Source organism: Triticum aestivum, chromosome 5B (genome assembly GCF_018294505.1).
Source record: "Triticum aestivum cultivar Chinese Spring chromosome 5B, IWGSC CS RefSeq v2.1, whole genome shotgun sequence".
NCBI classification, from domain to species: domain Eukaryota; kingdom Viridiplantae; phylum Streptophyta; class Magnoliopsida; order Poales; family Poaceae; genus Triticum; species Triticum aestivum.
The window spans coordinates 593,648,173-593,671,448 of record NC_057807.1 but is presented as its reverse complement, the minus strand read 5'-3'; the positions used below and the strand labels follow the sequence as shown (position 1 = coordinate 593,671,448).

General features: G+C 44.8%; 1 long non-coding RNA gene across 1 annotated transcript; it reads right to left on the bottom strand.

Moving 5' to 3' along the window:
* Positions 1 to 12,920: 12,920 nt before the first annotated feature.
* Positions 12,921 to 13,857, bottom strand: LOC123117068 (uncharacterized). Its single transcript, XR_006457275.1, has 3 exons — positions 13,638 to 13,857; positions 13,094 to 13,146; positions 12,921 to 13,017 (listed from the first exon to the last, which is right to left on the bottom strand). It is a non-coding gene; the product is annotated as an uncharacterized lncRNA (long non-coding RNA).
* Between the last annotated feature and the right edge of the window lie 9,419 nt (positions 13,858 to 23,276).

Here is a 23,276-nt window from a genome sequence, read left to right as displayed (position 1 = left end):
AAGCAATTCGTTTGTAGCCGCTGGCAATTGCGTTGTTTCCGTGGACGAGACACGACAGGACTGTGGATAGAGGCTAAACACTTGACAAAAATTTAAAATTAGGATATCTGTAGATTGACATGGTACTGAAAGGTTGAGGCCGATCTTGTCTTCATGCTATCACATAAGAGCATTTCAATATTTGTTATTTGATTCTCAAGTTTTAAGTTTTTAACCTGCGATGGCTTTCTTTGCCCTTAGTCTAAAAGATGTCTGCTCGTCTAGTTGCTATCTGTGGAAATATTGTCTTATGTTTATTGTTCTCTCTGGACGATGTAATTAGTTTGTACTCCCTCCGTCCGAAAATACTTGTCATCAAAATGAATAAAAGGGGATGTATCTAGATGTATTTTAGTTCTAGATACATTCCTTTTTGTCCATTTTTTATGACAAAGATTTTCGGACGGAAGGAGTATCCATTATATACTCTGTTTCGAGACTTCCGTCAGCAGTTTAACTATTTTTTTTCTTGAATATGCACGAGTGTGCGTACAATATTTTATAGAGGGGGGAGGGGGGGGGGCAGAACCCAATCCACTGTCGATGTTACAGAGTGACAAACACTACAAGATCGCTTACAACCCACTATTCCACCAGTGGTTTACAGAATGGATCACTCTCGACTCGCCCACCCCGTCAACATCTTGAACAGTCTATCTAGTTCGCCCTTTAACAGATTCGCCTGCTGCCCGGCTCTGCCCTCGACCACTATTCTCATGACCACCACCTCCAGTGACGGAGAAGCGCCATCAAAGATGACCGCGTTTCTATGTTTCCAAAGCTCCCAAAGCACAAGCGTGAAAATGGCCCTTAGCTCCTTTGGTTCGTGCACTCCTGTCAGTAGTTTAACTAAGTAAGCTCAGTGATTTTTATCCATATTTACAGTTAGTCTTGATTTGGATGTTATGCTACCTCTGAAATATCTTAATTCTTAAACAAATAAACATGGTAAATTTCCATGTCCACCTGTGAAGTCATATCATACTATACAGTATAATTATAAAACCAGTCCATAAGCTCTACATCTAAAGTCATACTTCTTTGCACTAACTCCATAGTATTTTAGAAGCATTGTCTTGCCTGTAAACATAGGCACTTTGTTATGTATATCTGTACCATAAGCAATTGAACATGTCAAATGAAGCACCCAAGTGCACTTATTTTCCAGAGCCATATTTTGCAATTATCTGGTGACTGGTTTAACTAGTTATTATTGCTTCTGATGTTTCCAGACTGTGCAAAGCAATTCAAAGAGGTCAAGAGTCATGCTTCTGGTGAAGAAACAGAGAAGGGTCACACAGAGTTACTGATAGAAGAGCTAAAGCAGAGAGAGGAGGAAGCAATGGAAGCTCAGCAACAAGCTGATGTAAAATTGCTCGAGGCTAAAAAATTAGCTTCGCAGTATCAAAACGAGGCTGACAAATGCAGTTCAGGTATGGATACATGTGAAGAAGCCAGGGAAAAGCCAGTAGAGTCATTGTTTGGTCAGAAGAAATTAACTGCTTTGTGGGAGGAAAAGGCTCGCGAACTAGGATGGAAACCAGGTAATGCCATGCCTCACCGGAATCAGTAATGAACACTGGAGGATGATGATGGATACAACATGCTCATTACAAACACCCTTCCGGGGTGAATTTACCGTCCGGGCACCCTGGGCACGTGCCCGGGCTCAAACACTTTTCTGAACTATAAGGAGCTTCCCGAGCGGTTTTTTTTTTTTTTTTGAGGAGCAGCTTCCTGAGCGGTCGTACGTTTCAAAACCGCTGGACAATACGAGAATGCACTGAAAAATACGCAATCTGCTCTAATTGGGCCAGCCTGGGCGTTCTTTTTTTTGCATTTCGGGCCTTACTTATAGTAACTAGAAGGCCTTACTTATTGAGTCCACTTCCTACATGGGCCATAGCAGGTCAAGATTGCTGGTATGTGCGGGAGCACCTATGTGCCGCATTCTGCGGCAAATATACGCCATTTCGCACAGGAGTGCGCCCGGCTGGGCCGGCCCATTCGTGTGTGCCGCGAAAAATCACAAAAAGTTGTTCGCATCAGTTGGGACTCCGATCCCGCGACTGCCTACTCACGCGTGCACCTGCTAGCCACTACGACCAACGAGATCTACTGCCTAATATACATCGCAACTTTTAAAAACTAATAGCAGCAGCAGACTTAACACTATTAGAAAGAATCCCGAAAAATATTCTAAAATTCGAGTTAGTTTCCAAACTTGTGAACAATTTATGACAAATCAGAACAATTTTCTGAAATGGCGAACACATTTTGAAATTTCTGATTTTTTTTTGTAAATACGAACATTTTTTGAATTTGTGAACAAAACATCAAATCAGGACAAATTTTTAAAGTCACAAACATATTTTAAACTTTTTGAACAATTTTTAAAATGGAGAACAATTTTGAAAATCACAAAAACACAAATGCGAACAAATTTTGAATATGTGAACAAAAAATTGAAAACATGAACATTTTTGTAATTTTTTGAAAACAGGAACACTTTTTGAAAATCATATCATTATTTGAAAAGTTATAAAACAATTTTTGAAAAAAAACATTATGAACATTTTCTTAAAATGAGAGCATTTTTTAAATCCCCGCATTTAAAAAAATGAGAACATTGTTTAAATTCCCAAATTGTTTTTTAAAAATGCAATTTTATTTTAAATTTATGAACAAGTTTTGAAAACACGAACATTTTTCAAAAATTGAACAATTTTTAAAAGCACGAATATTTTTGAAACGACATTCCAAACATGTTTTGAAAAATGAAAACATTTTTTAAATCCACGAATATTTTTTAGAAAATGCAATTTTGTTTTGAATTTATAACAGTTTTTGAAAACATGAACATTTTTTTAAATAAAAATTTTGTAAAAGCACGAATATTTTTTTAAGTTTCCGAACAATTTTGGGAACGTGAACTTTAAAATAAGAAAAATAAATTGAAAAAGAAAAAAGAAAAAGAAAAAGAAAAAAGAAAAAAGAAAAAAGAGAAAATCAAAAAGTATGAAAAATCAAAAAGAAACAGAAGAACCGGTTCAGGGAACCTTTTAGAAGGTTTCCAAAACCAGAAAAACTGGCTGGGAAACTTTAGAAGGTTCCCAAAACCGGAAACACTGCATATGGGCCGGCCCAACTTACCTCCCTATCGCTAGCTCTCTGTGCGAAACCTCGACACTACGACGTAGAATGTGTCAAATAGGATATTCCGGTATGTGCCTCCCCGTCTGTTCTAAGTATGGGCACAGGAGTTTCTAAAAAAAGATTCTAAAAAAATGCATGGGCACAGGAGTGGCTAGGGTGCAGCCGTCAAGAAATAGTGCATTTGAACACTAATTGTGCCGGTTCTAAGTATGTAGTTATGCTTGCTAAAATTTTATACTTGAGCATACTTTTTATTGATACTAGAAGAAATTCATGAGTGGAACCGCCACTAGACCCACAACATGTATCTTGTAGATTCTCTTGTGTGCACAAGGATGAATGTTGGAGACTCGACGGTTGTCGTCGAGACATCTAAAGGTTTGGTTGCCTGACTAGTGTTTGAAGAGTTATTTCATATTATATCTCATGTTTTTATTTACTTATATGATCTACAAAACATTAGTGTGTATATTGCACACGAGGTTTATCCAAATATATGATATTTGTGGTGTCTGATAGACCAAAGTAAATTTTAGTTTATGGTGTGCCCAGGCTTTGGCAATTCCCTAGCTCCGCCACTGCCCTTCCCTCGGTGATAGAAGTAAGGAAAAAGGGTTTGGTCACTTTGCACCACGACGAGCTCACTTGTCCATAATTAATTTATATTGGGTTTGTAGTAATATGTCCATAGTCAGCATTATATTAAAGGGTCATAGAATGACACTCGTCACTTGTAAGACTTGAAGGGGTGATCATTTACTCGGTTATTGTTTATGGATGATGGTAATGAAGAAGTAATTACCCTTATTTCTACAACTTGTTGATTGGATAGTTGTTTGATGAGACGCCACATCCTTTTTTCCACTCGTGATACTACTTTAAAAGATAAGAAGGTGGAGAACAAGTCTACTTTAAAAGTGATTTTATCATTCTAGTGAAGTGACTACCGAATACACCTTTAAAGGAAGGGAGAGAAGCTACTTTTAGTACCTTTTCTGCTCAACAAAGAATTCAAGTTCTCAGCCAAACATGCCCACAATAAACAAAATAACAGCTTCTGCCAACTCTTGGGACATTGGTACAGTTTAACCTCTTACATAGACTCTTCGTATTCTTCTCTACCATACCACTCATCTTATATATGTAGGTTACTTGGTACTGTCTCTTAACAATTGTAATTGTACACTTGAATAATATTGCCCACGTTGATTGGAAAATAGTACTGTGATAGGAATGATAGGCAATGGGAGCATCGGTAACATTGTTTGCTAGGCCTATAGGCAGAGAAGGGGGTCCAGCACTTTGAAGCTCGTTGTGGCGAACTCACGATATTTATTCAGGAGTTCGCATATCAACTCTCCATTGCCACAAAAAAAACTCTCCATATGCTAGATGTACCAAAAAACATGGTACAATGATCTGGCTACAGCGACGGAATGGCATGCTTGTCATTCTGTTCCCCTCTTTGATCAGACGTGAGAGGCCAAAAGTTAAGAACCGAGCATAGCTGCACCACTTCATCATGTTGACGAGGTCCATGTACCATTAATTCTCATGTATATCTGAGATGAACCTAAAGCCATATGCAAACATAGTAAGAAAAAAACTCCCCCGTAGTTTAGAATCACACATTGAACTTAGCTCATCACCAATCTCACCGTGGTGTAAGTTTATTCTGTAGTAAACAAACATCCACGATACATATACTTGGCACGAGAGAATAACTTTGTAAGTCAACACCCAAAAATGTGCTAGCTTTTGGGACTCTAATCTTAGCTTTCACGACAAAATATGGTCCAAACTATGGCAATGCCTCGTATTTTTCAGGCGTGGCCAACAACTTGCTACTGATGAACGATGATGCCACTCTATGATGGTGCCACAACTGATGCCACCGACCAATACGTGTTCTCCCTAGAAGCGCACATCTTCTTGATCAAGTGGCAACCTCGTCGTCACACTCGTGGGGAGGCATCGACACAAAGTACCGGGAGTTATGTAGTTCTTTTTTTGGGGAGCGCTCTAACCTGTGACTTGGATGTCGTAACAAGCATTCATAGATTACCTTGCTAAGTTTGTTCAATGATTATGCATCAGATTTTCGATGCCTGGCCTTTCCATGACTGATTGATTATGAATTTAAGCATGCTTGAATTTGGGGACGAGACCAAGATGTTTCACTTATTGAGAAAAGTCAGAACAAGAGCTTAGGTTGTAGCTTTACACTGGTCACTGAACAAGGTAGACATGTTTTATGAAAAGTTGATGCCTATCTATATGAGCATTGGAATATTTGCTCTTCAATTCTCAAGTTCAACCTGTGATGCCTTCTGGTTTTGTAATACTAGATGACCAGTTGCGCCAAATGGCGCAAAGACCCATTTAAAACCATGTTTGTGTTGAAAATATTTGCATTTTTTCAATAACTGTATATTTGAGTACATTTGGTAAGAACTTATACCCCTATATATAAAGGAAATTAAATGCAAATATTTTCTTAAGGTAATAATGCCTCAAATTAGATCATTGATAGGTCAAGATAGTTGAGTCTGCAATTAGGAACTCCGAGCAGCTGTAAACTTGCATTAAAAAAGGATTTCAGTGGAATAATATGTTGATCCAACCATGACTTCTACTGGCAAATGCTACTTTATCTAAAATATACAGATTTCCGTGCTCAGAAAGTGCAAACAATTTGTCACATTGAGAAATCTATATTGGCATTCAGTTTATAACATAACAAGGAATGAGAGCTTTGACAAGCTTTTACACTTGGTCAGATTTTGCATGCATGATTTGTCAGATTGTAATGTCATGATTTGTCAATAACTGAATGTTTTCAGTAGGCTGATGTACAAAACCTGAAAAATAAATTCAGTTAAAGCAGAAGTGCAGAGTGTATGTAACAGAAAATTCAGCTATAGAAGAAGCGCAGAGTGTATGTAACAGAAAATTCAGTTATACTAAAACCTGAGTGTATGCATATTTGAAGAGTACTCAAATGTTCTGAAAATAAGATGTGAGACCAGTGCGTAGATAGACCAATGCCGAGACCAATAAAATTTAGCTAACACTGGACAGAGATGTCTTTCCTTGCAACAATCTCTACAGAAAATTCTTGTACTCATCTTAGCTCTTAGCTAACACTGGACACTGGAGTAGTTTCAATTTCTAAAAAAATGGGGTGCAGTACAAGAACTAAGACACCTCTGCACACCATTTTTAAGCTGTTCTAGAGACAAGATGGCACTGCATCATTTTACAAGCCATTCCAGTGACAAAATTCCTGGAATATTTTCTTTGATTTTAGTAGTCCAACAACATTCTTTTCCCCAAACTACTTTGTGTGGTGATCAATCAATCCATCAACCCTACAAGACACATGCACATCCTCTTTTTTATGATACATAGATTTCCTTTGTGTGGTTTACCTTCTTGAAACAAAGGTAAACACACACCTCATGAATCATGATGGAAGGCAAGGCACACACACCTCATATGACACTTGCTAGTAATGATACCAAGAAACAACAGGGGCACCCTCTAATACAGAAATACTGAGGTAGTGCTTTACCTTTTCGAGAAATCCATAAACTTTAGTTAATTCAGTTAATTTGAAAAGTTCAGTTTGCACTGCAAAATTCAGTTAGCACGTTCAAGTTCAAAATCAGAACATCATGCAACATCACAAAGAACTCTTAACACTATGGCAGATTCTTTTGAACTAAAAGTTAATAATTATTCACAATGTAAGCAACTAATTTTGAAAAATCCATGCTGTACAAACATGAGCAATTCAAGAGGAAGGTGAGGTCCTTGACAGTAATGCTAGCATAAAGATCATGCTCTCCTGAGTCTGAGATTCATTTAACAAAAAAAAGAGATGGAAGCAGAGCACATTGCACAAGCTTCCAGAGTTGCAGAAAGAGAGAGGGAGGGGAAGAAGGATTGGGCGAAGCTCACCTTGAGTGTTTAAATCAGCCAAACTTGCCGGCCTGCTGCAGCTGCATCAGGTGCCTCGCTGGGACACACGACGGGCACCTGCGCTGCAAGCGACCCTACCCCTCGAGTGCCTCATCGTGCACCCGGCAGCGGAGGCCGTGCCCTCCACCACAAAGCCTATCCAGGGATGTCACCAAGCATCGCTCGAGCCGTCGATTTTTTCCGGGTCTCCTCTTCTTCCTCCAGATCGACTGGCATCCAGTCCTCCCCTCCTTCTCCGGCGGTAGACGGGCACCGGCAGAGCACGGGGCGAATGCATCTGGGCCACCACGCGACACGGACGAGGAGCGTCTGGCTGCTGACACTCCTCTCCCTCGGACTGATGATGAGGAAGAGGCGGCAGGTCCGGGTGCTGCCGCCATGGAAGGGAAGAGGGAGGAGGATCCAGGCGCCGCCATTAGGCAAGGGGGAGGAGGATCCAGACCTTGACAGGCGAGGACGGCGTCGACGACATGACGAACTGCTTGGCCTCCTCATCCGTCTCTGACGCACGCGCTGAGGGGGGAGAACGACAGCGCCCCTTTGCCCCTCACCGCCGTCCTCGGCCATGGGAGAGGAGGAGCGCCGTCGTTGTCGCCCCATCTGCCATCACCACAGCCACTGCGTCCCGCCGCCCGAAGAGGCGAAGCCCGGGTGGGAAGGAGGCGGGGCTTGAGGGAGAGGAGGCTGCGCGTGAAGATGGAGAGGAGGCGGCTGGTTCGACGAGGAGAGGAGGCGGCTAGGATGGAGTGGTGGCGGCGAGGAAAGGAGAGCACGAGGGAGAGGAAAGCGGAAAGAGAGCGCTCGGGGCTTATCCCTTCCTCCCACTATTCATAGATACAAAAAAGGAGGCGTGGCCACAACCGCTAGTTGGGCGCAGTCCCTCATCCTTTATATGTTCAATACGTGCATAGCTATTTGTCAGCATTATGTTAAAAGGGCCATCATCACCTGTAGGTCTTGAAGGGGTGATCAATTACTCGCTTGTCATTTATGAATGATGGTAATGAAGAAGTAGTCACTCTTATTTCTACCAACTTGTTGGGTGTAGTCTTATGTGCTTGTGCTTTCGAATCTTGCTTGTCAGACTATGTAAATGAAATACATATATCCAATCTTGAGGATAGAAGTTTTCAACCAAACACGCCCACGATAAATGAAACAACTTTATCTCTTCATGTTCTTCTCTACCATACCACACTTCCTATATAAGTAGGTTTTTTGGTGCAGCTCTTTCTCAAGAACGGTGTACACTAAATAATAATATTGGTCGAGTGTGTTGACTAGAAAATTGTACAGTGATAGGAATGATAGGCAACGGGAGCACTGCTGACAGTGTTTGTTAAGGATAGAGGCAGAGAAAAAGGGGTTCGAGCAGGATCAAAAAAGCTGATGGTACCATAACATTTAGCTGAGTAGTTTGCATGTCGACTGAGACGACATTGTTGCAGGCTTAAGCAGTCAAGCTTTTCAGTTACATTTTCAACAGTGAAGTGGTGCCTGGTTATTTCCTCCTCATTCTTAAAGTAAAACATTGCTTCTCAGCCTTCCCTGGAGTGGAAGCCAGCATGTATATGCATGACAAGAGAATGCAATGAAGAGTTCCCAAGGATATGACGGGACAATGCTCACGAGTCATGGCCGGATTGCATTCATAAGTCTCAGCAGAATAAATTCAAGGAAGATACCTAAAAAAATGTTTAATTTTATAGAATTAGGAGGCCTCAGAACAAGAGCAAGTGTCGTTTTGGGGAGTGTGATACTCGACAGTCAATGGTTCGTACTCCGAACTGGTGACGTCGACGAACTTGTATATGGCCTCTAGGACCTATATTTTGTTTTTAAAAAAGAAGCAAAAGTTTGTCATCCTCCGTATCCATATGTCCATCCTTTTTATTGACGAGGAATATGCCTGGTCTCTGCATCAAGTGATGCACACAACCATCCGCATGTCCATCCCTGCACACCAGCAGGGCTATGCTGTGCCGTGTGCATGCTTTTGTGAGTTTACAGCCTTGAGGAAGAATGATTTACAACATACTCCCTCGGTTCCAAAATAGATGACCCAACTTAGTACAAAGTTGGGTCATCTATTTTAGAACGAAGGGAGTATAAATGTATAATGGATCGAGTCAAATGCTGAAGCTCACACATACATGCCTGCTTCTTCGGGTTGTACGGCCGTGTCCAGAAAACACACCCCCTCGCCTCGTGGGAGGAAGTGGACGTGGCCATTCCAGCACCGCCGGATCTCCAGATTTCTCACCCTCATCACCTCACGGGTTCACTGGTATCATGTTAATTTCCTCACAGCAAAACTGCCGAAACACACGTGAAACATAGAAACAGAGCCTCGAGCAAGAGTACGAAGATCAAGATCGCAAAATATAGAGCTTATTTTGGGTAACTCGGACTAACTTGTAAACGAAACCGTTGTCAGTGCAAATCAGTCTCAAAGAAGATACCCCATAATGTACAGTAACCCACTAGGCAGGGATTCCAATTTAATCCTGCACTACTAGTCTACTACTGCCTACCAGTATCAAAGTTTAGTTTTGATCCTACGTTTGACCTTCCAATACTGCCTACTAGTCCACCCAATTTTCACATCTTTGAAGCAAGTGCATTTATCACGAACAAACAGTTACTCCCTCTGTCCCATAATGTAAGACATTTTTTGACACTAATAAAGAAAAAAGTTGAAAATGGAGTCCCAGTTATATGAAATCGCATGCTAGTGATGGCATTCCCTGAATTGTGGAATGGGGGAATATGGAGAAATCGATAGGTAGGCAGGGAATACTGTGTTGGTTTCAGAGTGCTATAAACAAATCACCCACGAGCAACACGTACGTGTACAGTTAGCCTCAACAAAGGACTTGTCAAAGGGCTTGATTGATATACAGAAGCCACAAGGACGTGCGTCTCTAGCTGTAGCCTCGTACATGAGTTTGGAGTTTTTTTTCGATAAATGACGTTTTTATTAACTTAAATGAGTATCACTCGGCCTCTGCATAACTAGGATGCACACAGCCAAACAACAAAAGTCTGTCAAAAAGAAAAGTAACAAAAAAGACAAGTCGACAACAGTAGAGTCCTACAGACCGACACTATGCCTATGCCAAAAATGGAGGTAGATCGATTCGGAGGTTATGATGCCATCTATGTTGGAAAAAAACCTCCATAGCCGCCTGCTCCAACCGTGTACACATCGCCTTGCACAACGGTTGGTGCTCCGGTCGTTGTAGCGTAGACCGCATACGAAGTAAGTGCATACAACGGAAAATAACCTGTAGAGGAGAAGCATTTTTGTCCTTAAAAATGAAATCATTTCTACATAGCCAAAGCGACCAAAGTAAGGCATACGCTCCCACCCTTATTAGCGTTTTGAACTTATTTGAAATACCGTCCAACCAATGACCAAATATATTAGCAATACTTGTGGGCGGATACAAATTTGACGCTATTTGGATGACTGGACATATAAAACGTGCAAACTTGCATTGGAAAAAGAGGTGCTTGATTGTCTCGTGATGAGCACAAAAGCAACACTGCTTAATTCCTGGCCAGTTGCGTCGTGCAAGGTTGTCTTTGGTTAGCACAACTCCCCTACGAAGATACCACATGAAGATTTTAACTTTTAGTGGAATCTTCGACTTCATTATTTTCTTGTTATTACTCACTGGTACCCCAGAATGCATTAGTGCACGATACATAGAAAGACCCCGATGTAGTAAGGTTCCAGCGAAAAACATCCCTGCCTTGTGTCAGGTTAATCGAATCCAATCGGGATAAAAGATTATGCCATGACATAAGTCGGGGGCCAATCAAGTCCCGCCTGAACGAAATATTCGGCAGAGACGAACTGAGCACGTGCACAATAGTATTATTTTTATCGCGAGCAATGGTGTATAAGGCTGGGTATTGTTCTCGGAGACTGGAATTGCCTAGCCATATGTCTTCCCAGAAACGAATTTCCGACCCGTCCTTTATCGCGAAAGACCCAAAGCGAAAGAGATGTTTCTTAGCCTCCATTAGGCCAGCCCAAAAGTGCGAGTCGCCGGGTTTCCAATAGGCCCGAGCCACTGCCTTTTGGTCTAGATACTTGTTGCGCAACATGGTTTGCCAAACACCATCCTCAGTAAGAAGTTTGAACAACCATTTACTAAGTAGGGGCACATTCTTGACCTGCAGGTCATGAATTCCAAGGCCACCTTGGTCTTTTGGCCTACAAACCACGCTCCATTTGGCCAGTCTGTACCTTTTCTTTTCAGCATCTCCTTGCCAAAAGAATCTAGATCTAAAATAGTCCAGTATTTGCAGCAATCCTTTTGGGAGTTGGAAAAACGAAAGCATATAGAGAATCATATTTGTGAGGACAGAGTTAATCAAAACCAGCCATCCTCCAACTAAGAGCATCTTGCCTTTCCAACTGCTCAATCATTTCTCTAAACGCTCCTCTACATGTTTCAACTCCGCAATTGTGAGACGCCGATAGTGAATAGGTATTCCCAGATATTTAATCGGGAATTGTCCGTGTGCGCAACCGAACAGGTCGGCATAATCGGAAGCCGCCTCAGCAACATCTCCAAAGCAGAAAAGTTCGCTTTTATGGAAGTTAATTTTAAGACCCGACATTTGCTGAAACGCTGAAAGTAAGAGTTTCAGGTTTCGAGCCTTGTTCAGGTCATGTTCCATAAAAAAGAATTGTGTCATCAGCATATTGCAGAATAGAGAGGCCACCATCCACAAGGTGTGGCACTACTCCGGCAACCTGGCCGTCCTGCTTGGCGCGCTCAATTAGAATAGCCAACATGTCAGCGACAATGTTAAATAACATTGGAGACATGGAGTCACCCTGTCATAGTCCTTTTTTTGTCTGAAAGTAATGGCCTACATCATTATTGACTTTGATGGCCACACAACCTCCAGTTACAAAATTTTGGATCCACTGGTGCCATTTCTCAGAGAAACCTTTCATTCTTAGTGCCTGTTGGAGAAAAGACCATTTGACCTTGTCATAGGCTTTTTCAAAGTCTATCTTGAATACTACCCCACTCATGTTTTTCTGATGCATCTCATGAACGGTCTCATGCGAAATTACTACGGTACTACTAGGGAAATGATTTTTAACGACGGTATATGTGGTCGCTAAAAGTCATATTGTGGTCGTTAAAGATCATTAACGACCACAATATGGTGGTCGTGATAGGCCATCGTTAGAAGTACTTTTCCGGTCGTTATTCTTGTAACGACGGTATGGTGTGTTGTCGTTAATCATGAGGCAACAATGACCACATTTCTAGTATCAACGACCACTTTTGTCCTCATTAGTAATTTTACTGTGGTGGAAAAATTATCATTAATGGACACCTCATATTATTGATGTCCGTTTTCTTTACTACGATTTGGTTAATTTTTAGCTACCACTTGTTTTAAAATGGTGATCACTTTTGTTTTGTAGAACTTCATGTTCAACAACCTTTAGAATCGTTGACGACCACTTTATGTATCATAGAACATTTGAAGATTGGCATAGAAATCAATATAGCCACAAAAATTTGAATAATGAAAGAATATATGCACTTTTTTATTAATAGAAATAATATAACGTAACAGAATTCTGAATTACAATACTGAAATTATATATCAATTAAGAAATATGAGTCAAAATCTCTCTATAGATGACCAATGTACTTCCTCATCTCTAATTGTAAAATGAGAAAACTAAAAAAAATATTAATCTTCGGTCGAGGGACGCCATCATTGTTGGCATGGATGTCTGCTTTGGCAATTCCAATGCCTCCTCGTGCTTCTATATCTTATGGTAGACCATCAAATCTAAAAGACGTTGAATAATTTATAAAAGTCATTCCATGTAAATAAATTCGCAAGAAAGTGTATGAGAACAACTTACTTGAGCTTGCTGGCTTTCACGAGGGTTGCTACTTAGTTAAGCCCGCTTTTTCCCTGCAAAAGAAAACGTTGAATTACAGGTAGAAAGAAATTAGTTCTAGTTCATAAGGTGCTTGTGTACGCGCAATGCCAACAAGTTCCAAATTTCTAACCATGGTAACCCCTTGTGTTAGTTTTAGCTAGATGCAGGTAGTTTTAGCACCAATTAATCAGAACAAAAAATATTTTAAAACCACGTGGTAAGCACAGAGCCATGGACGTCTTAGTTCAATATCTCACATAATGATATACATGAGTATTTGAATAAAATCATGGTCTAACCGGATAGATCAGTAGAGTAATGAACTCTAAAGGACGACTAGACTAGTACAACAGCCAAAGCAGAATGAAACAAAAGTAAAAAACCACCGACCATGAATCCTTTCACATGCTAACGCCCTTCTGTTGATTAAAATCATTGACAAACAGAGTCAAAATATTGGCCTGTATATCAACCCACAGGCAACAGAAACTGTACGAATAGCAGCTACACGTCCCAAAATTACCTCGCTTGTGTAGACTACATCATGCGCGTGCCGTGGTCAAGGAAGACAGCAAGGTGCAGGCTGCAGTGTGGGTGTGCCGGGGTCGAGGCAGCCGATCGACAAGGTGCTGGCTGCGGCAAGGCGCACCGACGTCGGGGCAACTGGTATGATGCAGGCTGCAGCGAGGAGCGCTAGGGTCCAGAGGCGCAGGTGACCATGAGGGAGATGGGATTGATGGAGGCGCCCATGATTAAACAAGGGAGGAGAGGAAAAGAGGCACATCGGGATGAGATCCTAACAGATTTGTTTTTTTCTTGTTACACGCAGGGTTATAGGATCGATGTTATCAACAGTGCGCCAGGACTTCTGGAAAATCCAGCTTGTGTTACGGAGGAGAGATAAAAGGGGGTAAGTTAGATTGTTCCATGTACAAATATTGATCACAAGGATAATAAGTGGATAACGACCGCACACGTGCTGATGTTTGTTAAAGGTATTTCGTAGCCCTATTACAGTGTGCGGGGACTCTCTCACATTTTCAACGACCAACCGTTTATCTTCATCATCGTTAATGCTATTGTTTCCAGTAGTGACCATCGAGTATATTTCTTCCTTGCATGAATGCTGTCTGAGATGGTCGGACAACATGGTCAGCTACCGAGTTTAATCTATTCGTAGCCACTTTGGTGAAAATCTTGAAGCTAACATTAAGGAGGCATATTCCACATGGTCTGAACTGTTGGATCCGTTCAGGCTCCTTAATCTTTGGCAACAAGACAATCTCGCCAAAATTAAGTCTGAATAGGTTTAGTCGGTCGGCATGAAAACAATTGAACAACTCCAAAAGGTCAGTCTTGATGATATTCCAGAAATTCTGATAGAATTCTGCGGGGAAACCATCTGGGCCTAGAGCTTTTTTAAGTTCCATTTGGAACATAGCCGCTCTCACCTCCTCTTCTGAGAATGGTGCCGTTAGGATATCATTTTCTTCTGCCGTGACATGTGGAATATCATCAGTTCGGGTCTCGTCGAGGGTGAAGTTCCCTTCAGTCGACGCTCCGAACAAAGATTTGTAGTATTTGGTGATATACTTTTTGAGCTCCTCCTGACCTTCGATCCGCCCCTCATCTTGTTGAAGACTATAAATACATTTCTTCCTATGCCGCCCATTGGCGATCAATTGGAAGTATATTGTATTACTATCACCCATCAAAATGAAATCAGCTTTGGATCTCTGGTAGTATTTGATCTCCTCTTCTCGCAAAAGACGGGCAAACCTTCTCATTCGATTGATTCTTCAATTCAATCTCTTGATGAGATAAGTTGCACGTCTCTGCAATCTTGTCAAGGTCATCAATAATGGTACAAAGCCGTTGTTTTTCTTTTTTATATATATCCCATTGGTGTGTTTCGCCCATCCAGTGAGGTATTGCCTCATGGCTCTTATTTTAAAGTTCCATCTCTGAATAGGCATACGACCAACGGCGGGCTTCTCCCAAACATTCTTGATTATGTCTACAAAACCATCCCGATGTAGCCATCCCAACTCAAATTTGAAAGGGTGACGGGCAGGTGGGTTCGTAGAATTAGAATCTAGAATGATGGGTGCATGATTCGATAACGCCTCGATTCGCTCTAGGGCTCGCACGGTTATCAGAGGAAATTTTAGTTCCCATTCGGTGTCCATGAGTACCCTATCGAGCTTCTCGTATGTCGGCACAGATCGATTATTAGCCCACAAGTCACGGAGTTAGAGCATCTACGGCCGGACTGGACAAATCCGAACCCTCAAACGCCCGCAGACGCGTCCAGACGCATCCGCGGACACTGACCGGACACCCCTCAAATAATGTAATTCACATCCGGACACCTCAATTACCATATCTTGAATCCATACAAACTCCATCACTATTAACTAAACATGCCATCGGACTAACAAAATTTGGCATGTTTGGCAAATGGTGGAGTTCATCCACGGCTGCGCTTGCCCTTGTTGTCCTTCTTGCGGAAGTACAGGTTGAAGGCGCTGTACGGATCGAGCTGGATCTCCTCGTCACTGGAGCTGTCCTCGCCATCGTTGTTCTCCTTCTCCTCCCTCAGTGGCAGTCCGGCCATGGCATAGACCGCCCGATTCTGCTCTCGGGCGAGGGCGCACGTGTTCCTCCGCTGCCGTTTCTTCACAATGCGGGCGCGAATGCCTTCCTCCTCTGCGGCCGCCCACGCCGCCGCATCAGCCGCTGCCATTTTTGCCTCGGTACGGGCCTCGGCAGCCTTTATCCTCTCCTTCCCACGGCGGGCCGCCCGTTCCTGGTGGACTCATACTCTGCCTGACCGGTGATGGGGAAGGACATGTGTTCCGGTTGCCGGGACCACGATGATCCAGCACCAGAGGACCCGAGCGCCCGGTGAGCCGACGCTATGGCGTCGCGGTAGATGGATTCGTCCGTCGGCCGGGCGCTGTCCTCCCGGGAGCGGCAGAGTGTAATGCGGACTGCCATTGCCTCCCCGAACCCACACGGGATGACACCCCAGTTGATGGATCCGGACTGGTCGGAGTCTGATCCGCTGCCTGCCATGGCGAAGAAGGATGAAAACCGCTGGAGATGAGCTCGGGTGGCAGAGGGGAGTGGAGTGAAGTGGCTAGGATTTGCTCCAACGAGCGGATGGGGACGAATATATGTGGGGTCGGGTGGGCCGGCATGGGCCGGGTCCGACATTGCGGGCGGACCCGGGCGCCCCCATATCCGCCCCATATTTGGGATGAATATGAGGGGTGCCGGTCAGCCCGGGCGTTTGAGGCCCGTTTGAGGCGTCCGTCTCGACTGAAAAAACGTGACTGGTTAGCGACCGGACGGCCCGCCCGTGCGTATGAGGCGGGTTTGAGGCGCCCGGCTGTAGATGCTCCCTCAAACGCCCGCGGACGCGACTGGGCGCGTCCACGGATAGTGATCGGTCACGCCTCAGATTAGCCACTTTGCATCCGCCTCTCTCATATTTCATCCCATAGGCCATATGAAGCATGCAAAAGAAATCATACGTACTACCCTAACTACTCTTCGTCGTCGGAGATGTCCACGACGACGGTGCCGGACTTCTCCTCAAATGAGGGCTCCGGCTCATGGATGAGGGCTCCGGCTCATCCTCCTCCTGCTCGACTTCATCCATGTAGGCGAGCATATCCGCCTCCTCTGTGGCCTGCTGCGCCTCCATCTCCTGCCAGCGATGGCGTCTGGCCTCCGCAGCGGACTCCGACCGGAGGGAATCGAGGATGGCATGTTGCTCCACCTGCAAATCCGCATCGTTAGTGTCCCTCACATCATCATCCTTCGGCTCATCCTCCTCCTCCTCAACCTCCTCCTCATCCTCGTGCTCCTTCACCTCTTCCTCCTCCACCTTTTCCTTCTCCGGATCTACTATATCCGGAGGTAGCCCCGTGGTGATCCGGGCTTCACGCCTAGCCCGGATCTGCTTAAGGAGCTCGAGCCGGCGCTCCGACGTCAGAAAGGGCTCGCTCCTCACCCGGCGGCGTGGGGGCATGGTTACTAGGAGGACGGGTGGAGTGGAAAGTGGCGGCAGCGGCTGACAGGAGGAGGAAATTGTGGATGGATGGTAGGGTTTTGGTGCCGCCAGTCGACTTAAATAGCCAGACTAGGCACTACGCAGCCCGCCGGAGCTGCGCCACGCGGCGCCACCGGTCCAACGGAGGAGATGAGCTTCGGACCCCCGGGTTCCAGGGCGTTTCCGTCTGGGACCCCTTCGTCAGTCTGACCTGGCGGGCGCTCCCGAGCGCCCCCGTATCCGCCCCATATTTAGATTAGATATGAGGGTGCCAATCAGCCCGGACGTTTGAGGCATCCATCTGGGTCAAAAAATCATGACCAGTTAGTCCACCTGGACATTTAAGGAGGGTTTGCTATAAATGCTATCAGCGAGATCCGAACAGAGCTTGCTCTCGACGGAACTCTCGTAGGTAAACTTTGAGATACAAAAAACACAGAGTGAGCGTGACCTAGCACCGTTTTCTAGTTTATATAGAGGTACAACCTTGACTTGCCGTGGCCACCAAGTTAAGGACTTCACGACCAACACGACGTGACTCGGTGCTCGTTTATTTTTAGTTTTGTGAGAAAAGCATTCTAACTATTCATCAACCGTCAAGGTAGTATGATGTTAAAAAAATTGTCAAGATAGTACAAATAAACAATATGTAAAACATTACATCCAGATCCGTAGACCAACTACCGACGACTACAAACACTCGAGCAAGCTGAAGAAGCACCGTCGTCATTGTCCCTTCCTCACTCAAGCAGGCAAACCTTGTTGTAGTAGAAAGTCGGGAAGTCAGTCATGCTAAGGCCCCACAAGACCAGTGCATCAAAACAACATCTGTCGCCAATGAAGGAAAAAAAGTAGATTAAAAGAATCCAATCTATAGACACACGAACATAGACGAACGAAGGTCGGATCCCCGAGAATCCACCAAGGACAAACGCCAACAGAATCCCGCGAGATCTGCCAGAAATAACCCTCTACACGCCCCCCGACAACGCTAAAAACATCGCCGGGATGGGGGCTAGGCTAGGAGAACCTTATTTCATCCTCAGAGCACCGTCGTCATCTCGCCTTTCTGAATAGGGCACAAACCTTACTAAAACAGATAGAAACACCTAAAAATGAAGCCCTTCCGCCGGCAAGGATCAGGATCCACCATGCCTCCATGGCCCTATGGCCATAGAAGACGAGGCAGGTCAGTGGCTGCATGGCGGGAGGTAGGTAAACCCTATTCCTAGGGTGCTCTGGTTAGCGGGGTGGCGGAAGTGGGTGACAGGAAGGAACTAGAGGCCCCGAGCACAAGGATGGCGGCGAGGGCCAGCTATATCCCCATCCACGCACGTGGCACCGGCTTGATCTCCTAGTGGATGACGCACTGCCCGTCCGGAGGCTATCCTCCGCCCCTCGCACTGGCAGCCACCGCCGTTGTGAGCCGCTGCTGACGGCCATCCCTGGATCTGGTGAAGGGATCAATGGGACGTGGTGGTGGGAATGGGAAAGGCTCGAGCTTTGAAGTCTTCATCACTAGGGGTTTGTGGACGGATTGGGGGCTCTGCTTTTTTCTCTCACCCTTTTGGATCTTGTGGGCAATCGGGCGGTGCGATTTATGTATGTCGTGCCATCTTAGGAATGTATGGCTTGTTCTCAACATGACTTTTATTGCCAACTCAAAATAAATATTTATTAAGTTTTATGATAAAGTGGGTTTCCCACAATAAATTTTAGAGCAAGCCCTTTGAATTTGAATTGTGGTTTGCTATTGCGCAGTTAATTACGCTTACTCCTTCTTCTTTTCCCCTCTAGTTGCACGAGGTGGAGCTCATCGCCTATGCCGTGCAAGGAGATGGCAAGGGCAGCGCATGAGCTGCAAATGAGATCTCACTACAATGTGATGGTTGCATGAAAAGGAATGAATGAAAAGAAAAATCGAACACGTACGTGCGCAATAACCAGTTCAACCAGACATGCACACAATAGATGACATAATTATGCGTGCCAACTATCAGAACACGGATAGAATTATAAGTAGGTTCTTCATTGCCATCTTTTTCTCAAGAATTGTTGTTGTATGTGTGAGTATTGTTGCTTGAGGCCTTGAGGGCATTGACGGGAAAAATGATAATGAGTGTTAGGGATGGTAGGCAACGGGAGAACCGACAACAATATGCTCCAAAATATTGTGTGTGCAAATTGGTATGCATATCAAATCGATATCTCCAAGCAATCATGGTATTAGCAAAATCTAATTTGAAGTACAGAAATCTCACAGATTTGGTCAATGTCCTAGAGAGCAGAACAATTATAGCGATAAGATATAAAGCCTTGGGCAGGCAAAAAAAACCTATGCGATCACAGGAAGTGTGTGTATGGTCTCTCTCAAACAACCCTGCAACCAAATAACAAAAAGTCTCTTGTGTCCCCAACACATCCAATACAATGGAAAATTGTATAGGTGCACTAGTTTGGCGACGAGATGGTGATACAAGTGCAATATGGATGACAGATATAGGTTTTTGTAATCTGAAAATATAAAAACAGCAAGGTAATTAATGATAAAAGTGAGCGTAAACGGTATTGCAATGCTAGGAAACAAGGCCTAAGGTTCATACTTGGATCATATAACTATCCATCAACATGCAACAAAGAGTCACTCCAAAGCCACTAATAGCGGAGAACAAACGAAGAGATTATGGTAGGGTACGAAACCACCTCAAAGTTATCCTTTCTGCTCGATCTATTCAAGAGTCCGTAGTAAAATAACATGAAGCTATTCTTTCCGTTCAATCTATCATAGAGTTCATACTAGAATAACACCTTAAGACACAAATCAACCAAAACCCTAATGTCACCTAGATACTCCATTGTCACCTCAAGTATCGGTGGCCAATGATTATACGATATGCATCACTCAATCTCAAATTCATCTATTCAACCAACAAAAAGTACTTCAAAGAGTGCCCCAAAGTTTCTACCGGAGAGTCAAGACGAAAACGTGTGCCAACCCCTATGCATAGATTCATGGGAGGAACACGCAAGTTGATCACCAAAACATACATCAAGTGGGTCATGTGATATCCCATTGTCACCACAGATAAGCACGGCAAGACATACATCAAGTGTTCTCAAATCCTTAAAGACTCAATCCGATAAGATAACTTCAAAGGGAAAACTCAATCCATTACAAGAGAGTAGAGAGGGAGAAACATCATAAGATCCAACTATAATAGCAAAGCTCACGATACATCAAGATCGTGCCATAGAGAAAACACGAGAAAGAGAGATCAAACACATAGCTACTGGTACATACCCTCAGCCCCGAGGGTGAACTACTCCCTCCTCGTCATGGAGAGCGCCGGGATGATGAAGATGGCCACCGGTGAGGGATCCCCCCTCCGGCAGGGTGCCGGAACGGGCTCTTGAAAGGTTTTTGGTGGCTACAGAGGCTTGCGGCGGTGGAACTCCCGATCTATTTTGTCTTTCGATGTTTTTAGGGTATATGGAAATATATAGGCGAAAGAAGTCGTTCGGGGGAGCCATAGGGGCCCACGAGAGTGTAGGGCGCGCCGCCCTATCTCATGGCCTCCTCGAAGCTTCCCTCGCTTGCATTCCAAGTTTCCTGGATTGCTTCTGTTCCAAAAATAACTTTTCCGAAGGTTTCATTCCGTTTGGACTCCGTTTGATATTCCTTTTCTTTGAAACACTGAAATAGGAAAGAAAACAACAATATGGGCTGGGCCTCTGGTTAATAGGTTAGTCCCAAAAATAATATAAAAGTGTATAATAAAGCCCATAAACATTCAAAACAGATAATATAATAGCATGAATGCTTCATAAATTATAGATACGTTGGAGACGTATCACCAGAGGACAGATTCTTTGGTGGAGCGGTGCTTCATCCTACACACTGATGGCGACGGATCTTGACGGCGTGGCGTAGTGCAGATTCGGAGTTCATTGTGGGAGGATGGACTCGCGCAGGAGGACGACGCTGTCGGGCGTCATGGTGGCGTCAATGGCAGAGACCTGACACGGTACACGGAACAGTACAACTCTGAAGATTGATTGGTGGCAGGTGGCTGCAGCAGCCTTATACGCGGCAGGCGTCCTGGTTGGGACCTCAGGTCTTAGATGTTTAGGTTTGCCTGCGATGTTTGTTTGGTATTAGGCCCAGACTATCTCCGCCCCTTCATCAATTGGATAGGTGTAGCGACAACTGTTGCTTAGACGGTGGCTTTACTCTTGCTGTTGTATGGCTTTGTAAGGTCTTGTGAGAATAATTAATAAAGTGGCCGTATGCATCGACCAGATGCATAGGCTGGGGGTCGCCCTCCTTTTCTGAAAAAAGTGTGCTCCAAACAATACACGAACTGGAGCCTCACTGCTAACACCAACCTCTTTACTATCTCTCTTGTCAATGCTAATAACATCGTTGTGGCACATTTGGTGTGGCCTATGAGTTGTCTTGTGACATGCAACCACTCTAACGACATGCTCCCTCTCAGATGCATCATCGTCCTTGTCAATGTTTGGGTGGCCTCCTCTCCCTCGGGATTCAGACAACCCACTGTCTTAGAGGTAGCGAACCTCACATACGCTTTGGCATGGATTTGCTCGATGATGATATAGACCTGGGTAGGGTCATAGGCCCGACCTATACGCTTTACCCAAGGTCAGTACTCTAGAAGCAAAGAAGCTCAAGAGATAACAGGGAGTGCCCAACAAAGGTGTCGAGTGCAATTCACTCGACCAATCAACCACTCGGGTACCCCTCCTTCCTGAAGTCACACGACCAATCAATCACTCGACCATACAAGAAACCACTCGACATACTGAAGACCAGGAGTCACTAAGAACAGCAACGGGCTAGCATTCACTCTCTAGTCTTTAAGGTCATCTAAGGCACTTAAGGCTGGCGTTATCAGTAACGCCCCATCTTTATGTACATTGAACTCTTTGTAACGGGGGATGGCTGGGGTCCTGGCGCACTCTATATAATCCACCCCCCTCCTCTGGCACAAGGGTTCGCACCCCCTGTAACACACACTCATACAATCTAGTCGACCGCCTCCGGACACAGAGGCGTAGGGCTTTTACCTCCTCCGAGAGGGGCCTGAACTCGTAAACACTTGCGTACAATCTTGCCATAGCTAGGACCTTGCCTCCTCATTTGTACCCCCTATACTTACTATCAGACTTAGTACCACGACAGTTGGCACCCACCATGGGGCAAAGCGTCTTAGCGACTTCCGGCGAGGTTGCATTTTCTTCAAGCTTCATCAGCATGGTTTCCGGCGGCGGTTTGGTCATGGGCTGCGAGTTCCAACTCGGCGCGCTCACTTTCATCGCCGACGACTCCGCCTGGCTCCAGAGGCTCCCTTCGATGTCGAGGCTCTCCCGTCTCATGGCTCGGCGCACTTCCATGCGAGTTCTTGCGGCGTCCTCCTTCGACAGCCGTCTTCCCCGTACTAGTTGGTCATCGCATCGTCGTCTCACTCCACTGGACGCCACCGCAAGCGGTCTGAGCGTTCGCGGCTCCAGCGGTGGGTGAGACACGTGGTGGCCCGTCAGGCCTTGACCCCTCAAGTCGCGGCGATTGAGCCTGACATGTTTCCTCATGGATCGGTCGACCCGTCTACTGATTTTACAGATACCTTTTCTAAGAGCGGGAGTTGTGACCCCGCGGCGGAGGTTCTCATGGTCGACTCCCATCGCGGTCCGCTTGGCTTTCGTCGCAGCAGTGACGGCGGCAGAAGCGCTAGCCCGTCACTCGACCACGAAGAGTACCAGCCCCAACCTCTCAGCTCGCAGCAGAGGGAGGAGCTGCATCACCGCAACGTGGAGGCTCTCCAGACCCCCATCATAGGGGAAACCGCCGAGGCCCAGGCCTTGGAGGCAGTGCGTCTGGCCACTCTGGCTGAGCGCACTCATCTGGAGAGTCTCCAACATTCTCTCGACGAGCGTGCCCGCCGACTGATTCCCGAGTCCAGTCGGCGTCCACGACAATTGTTTCCACTGGAAACTCAGGTATTCCGTACACCGATTCAGAATATGGCAGCCGCTGCACGTATTGGAGGATCTATTCAGTCGTCTCGTTCGGAGGCTAGAAGA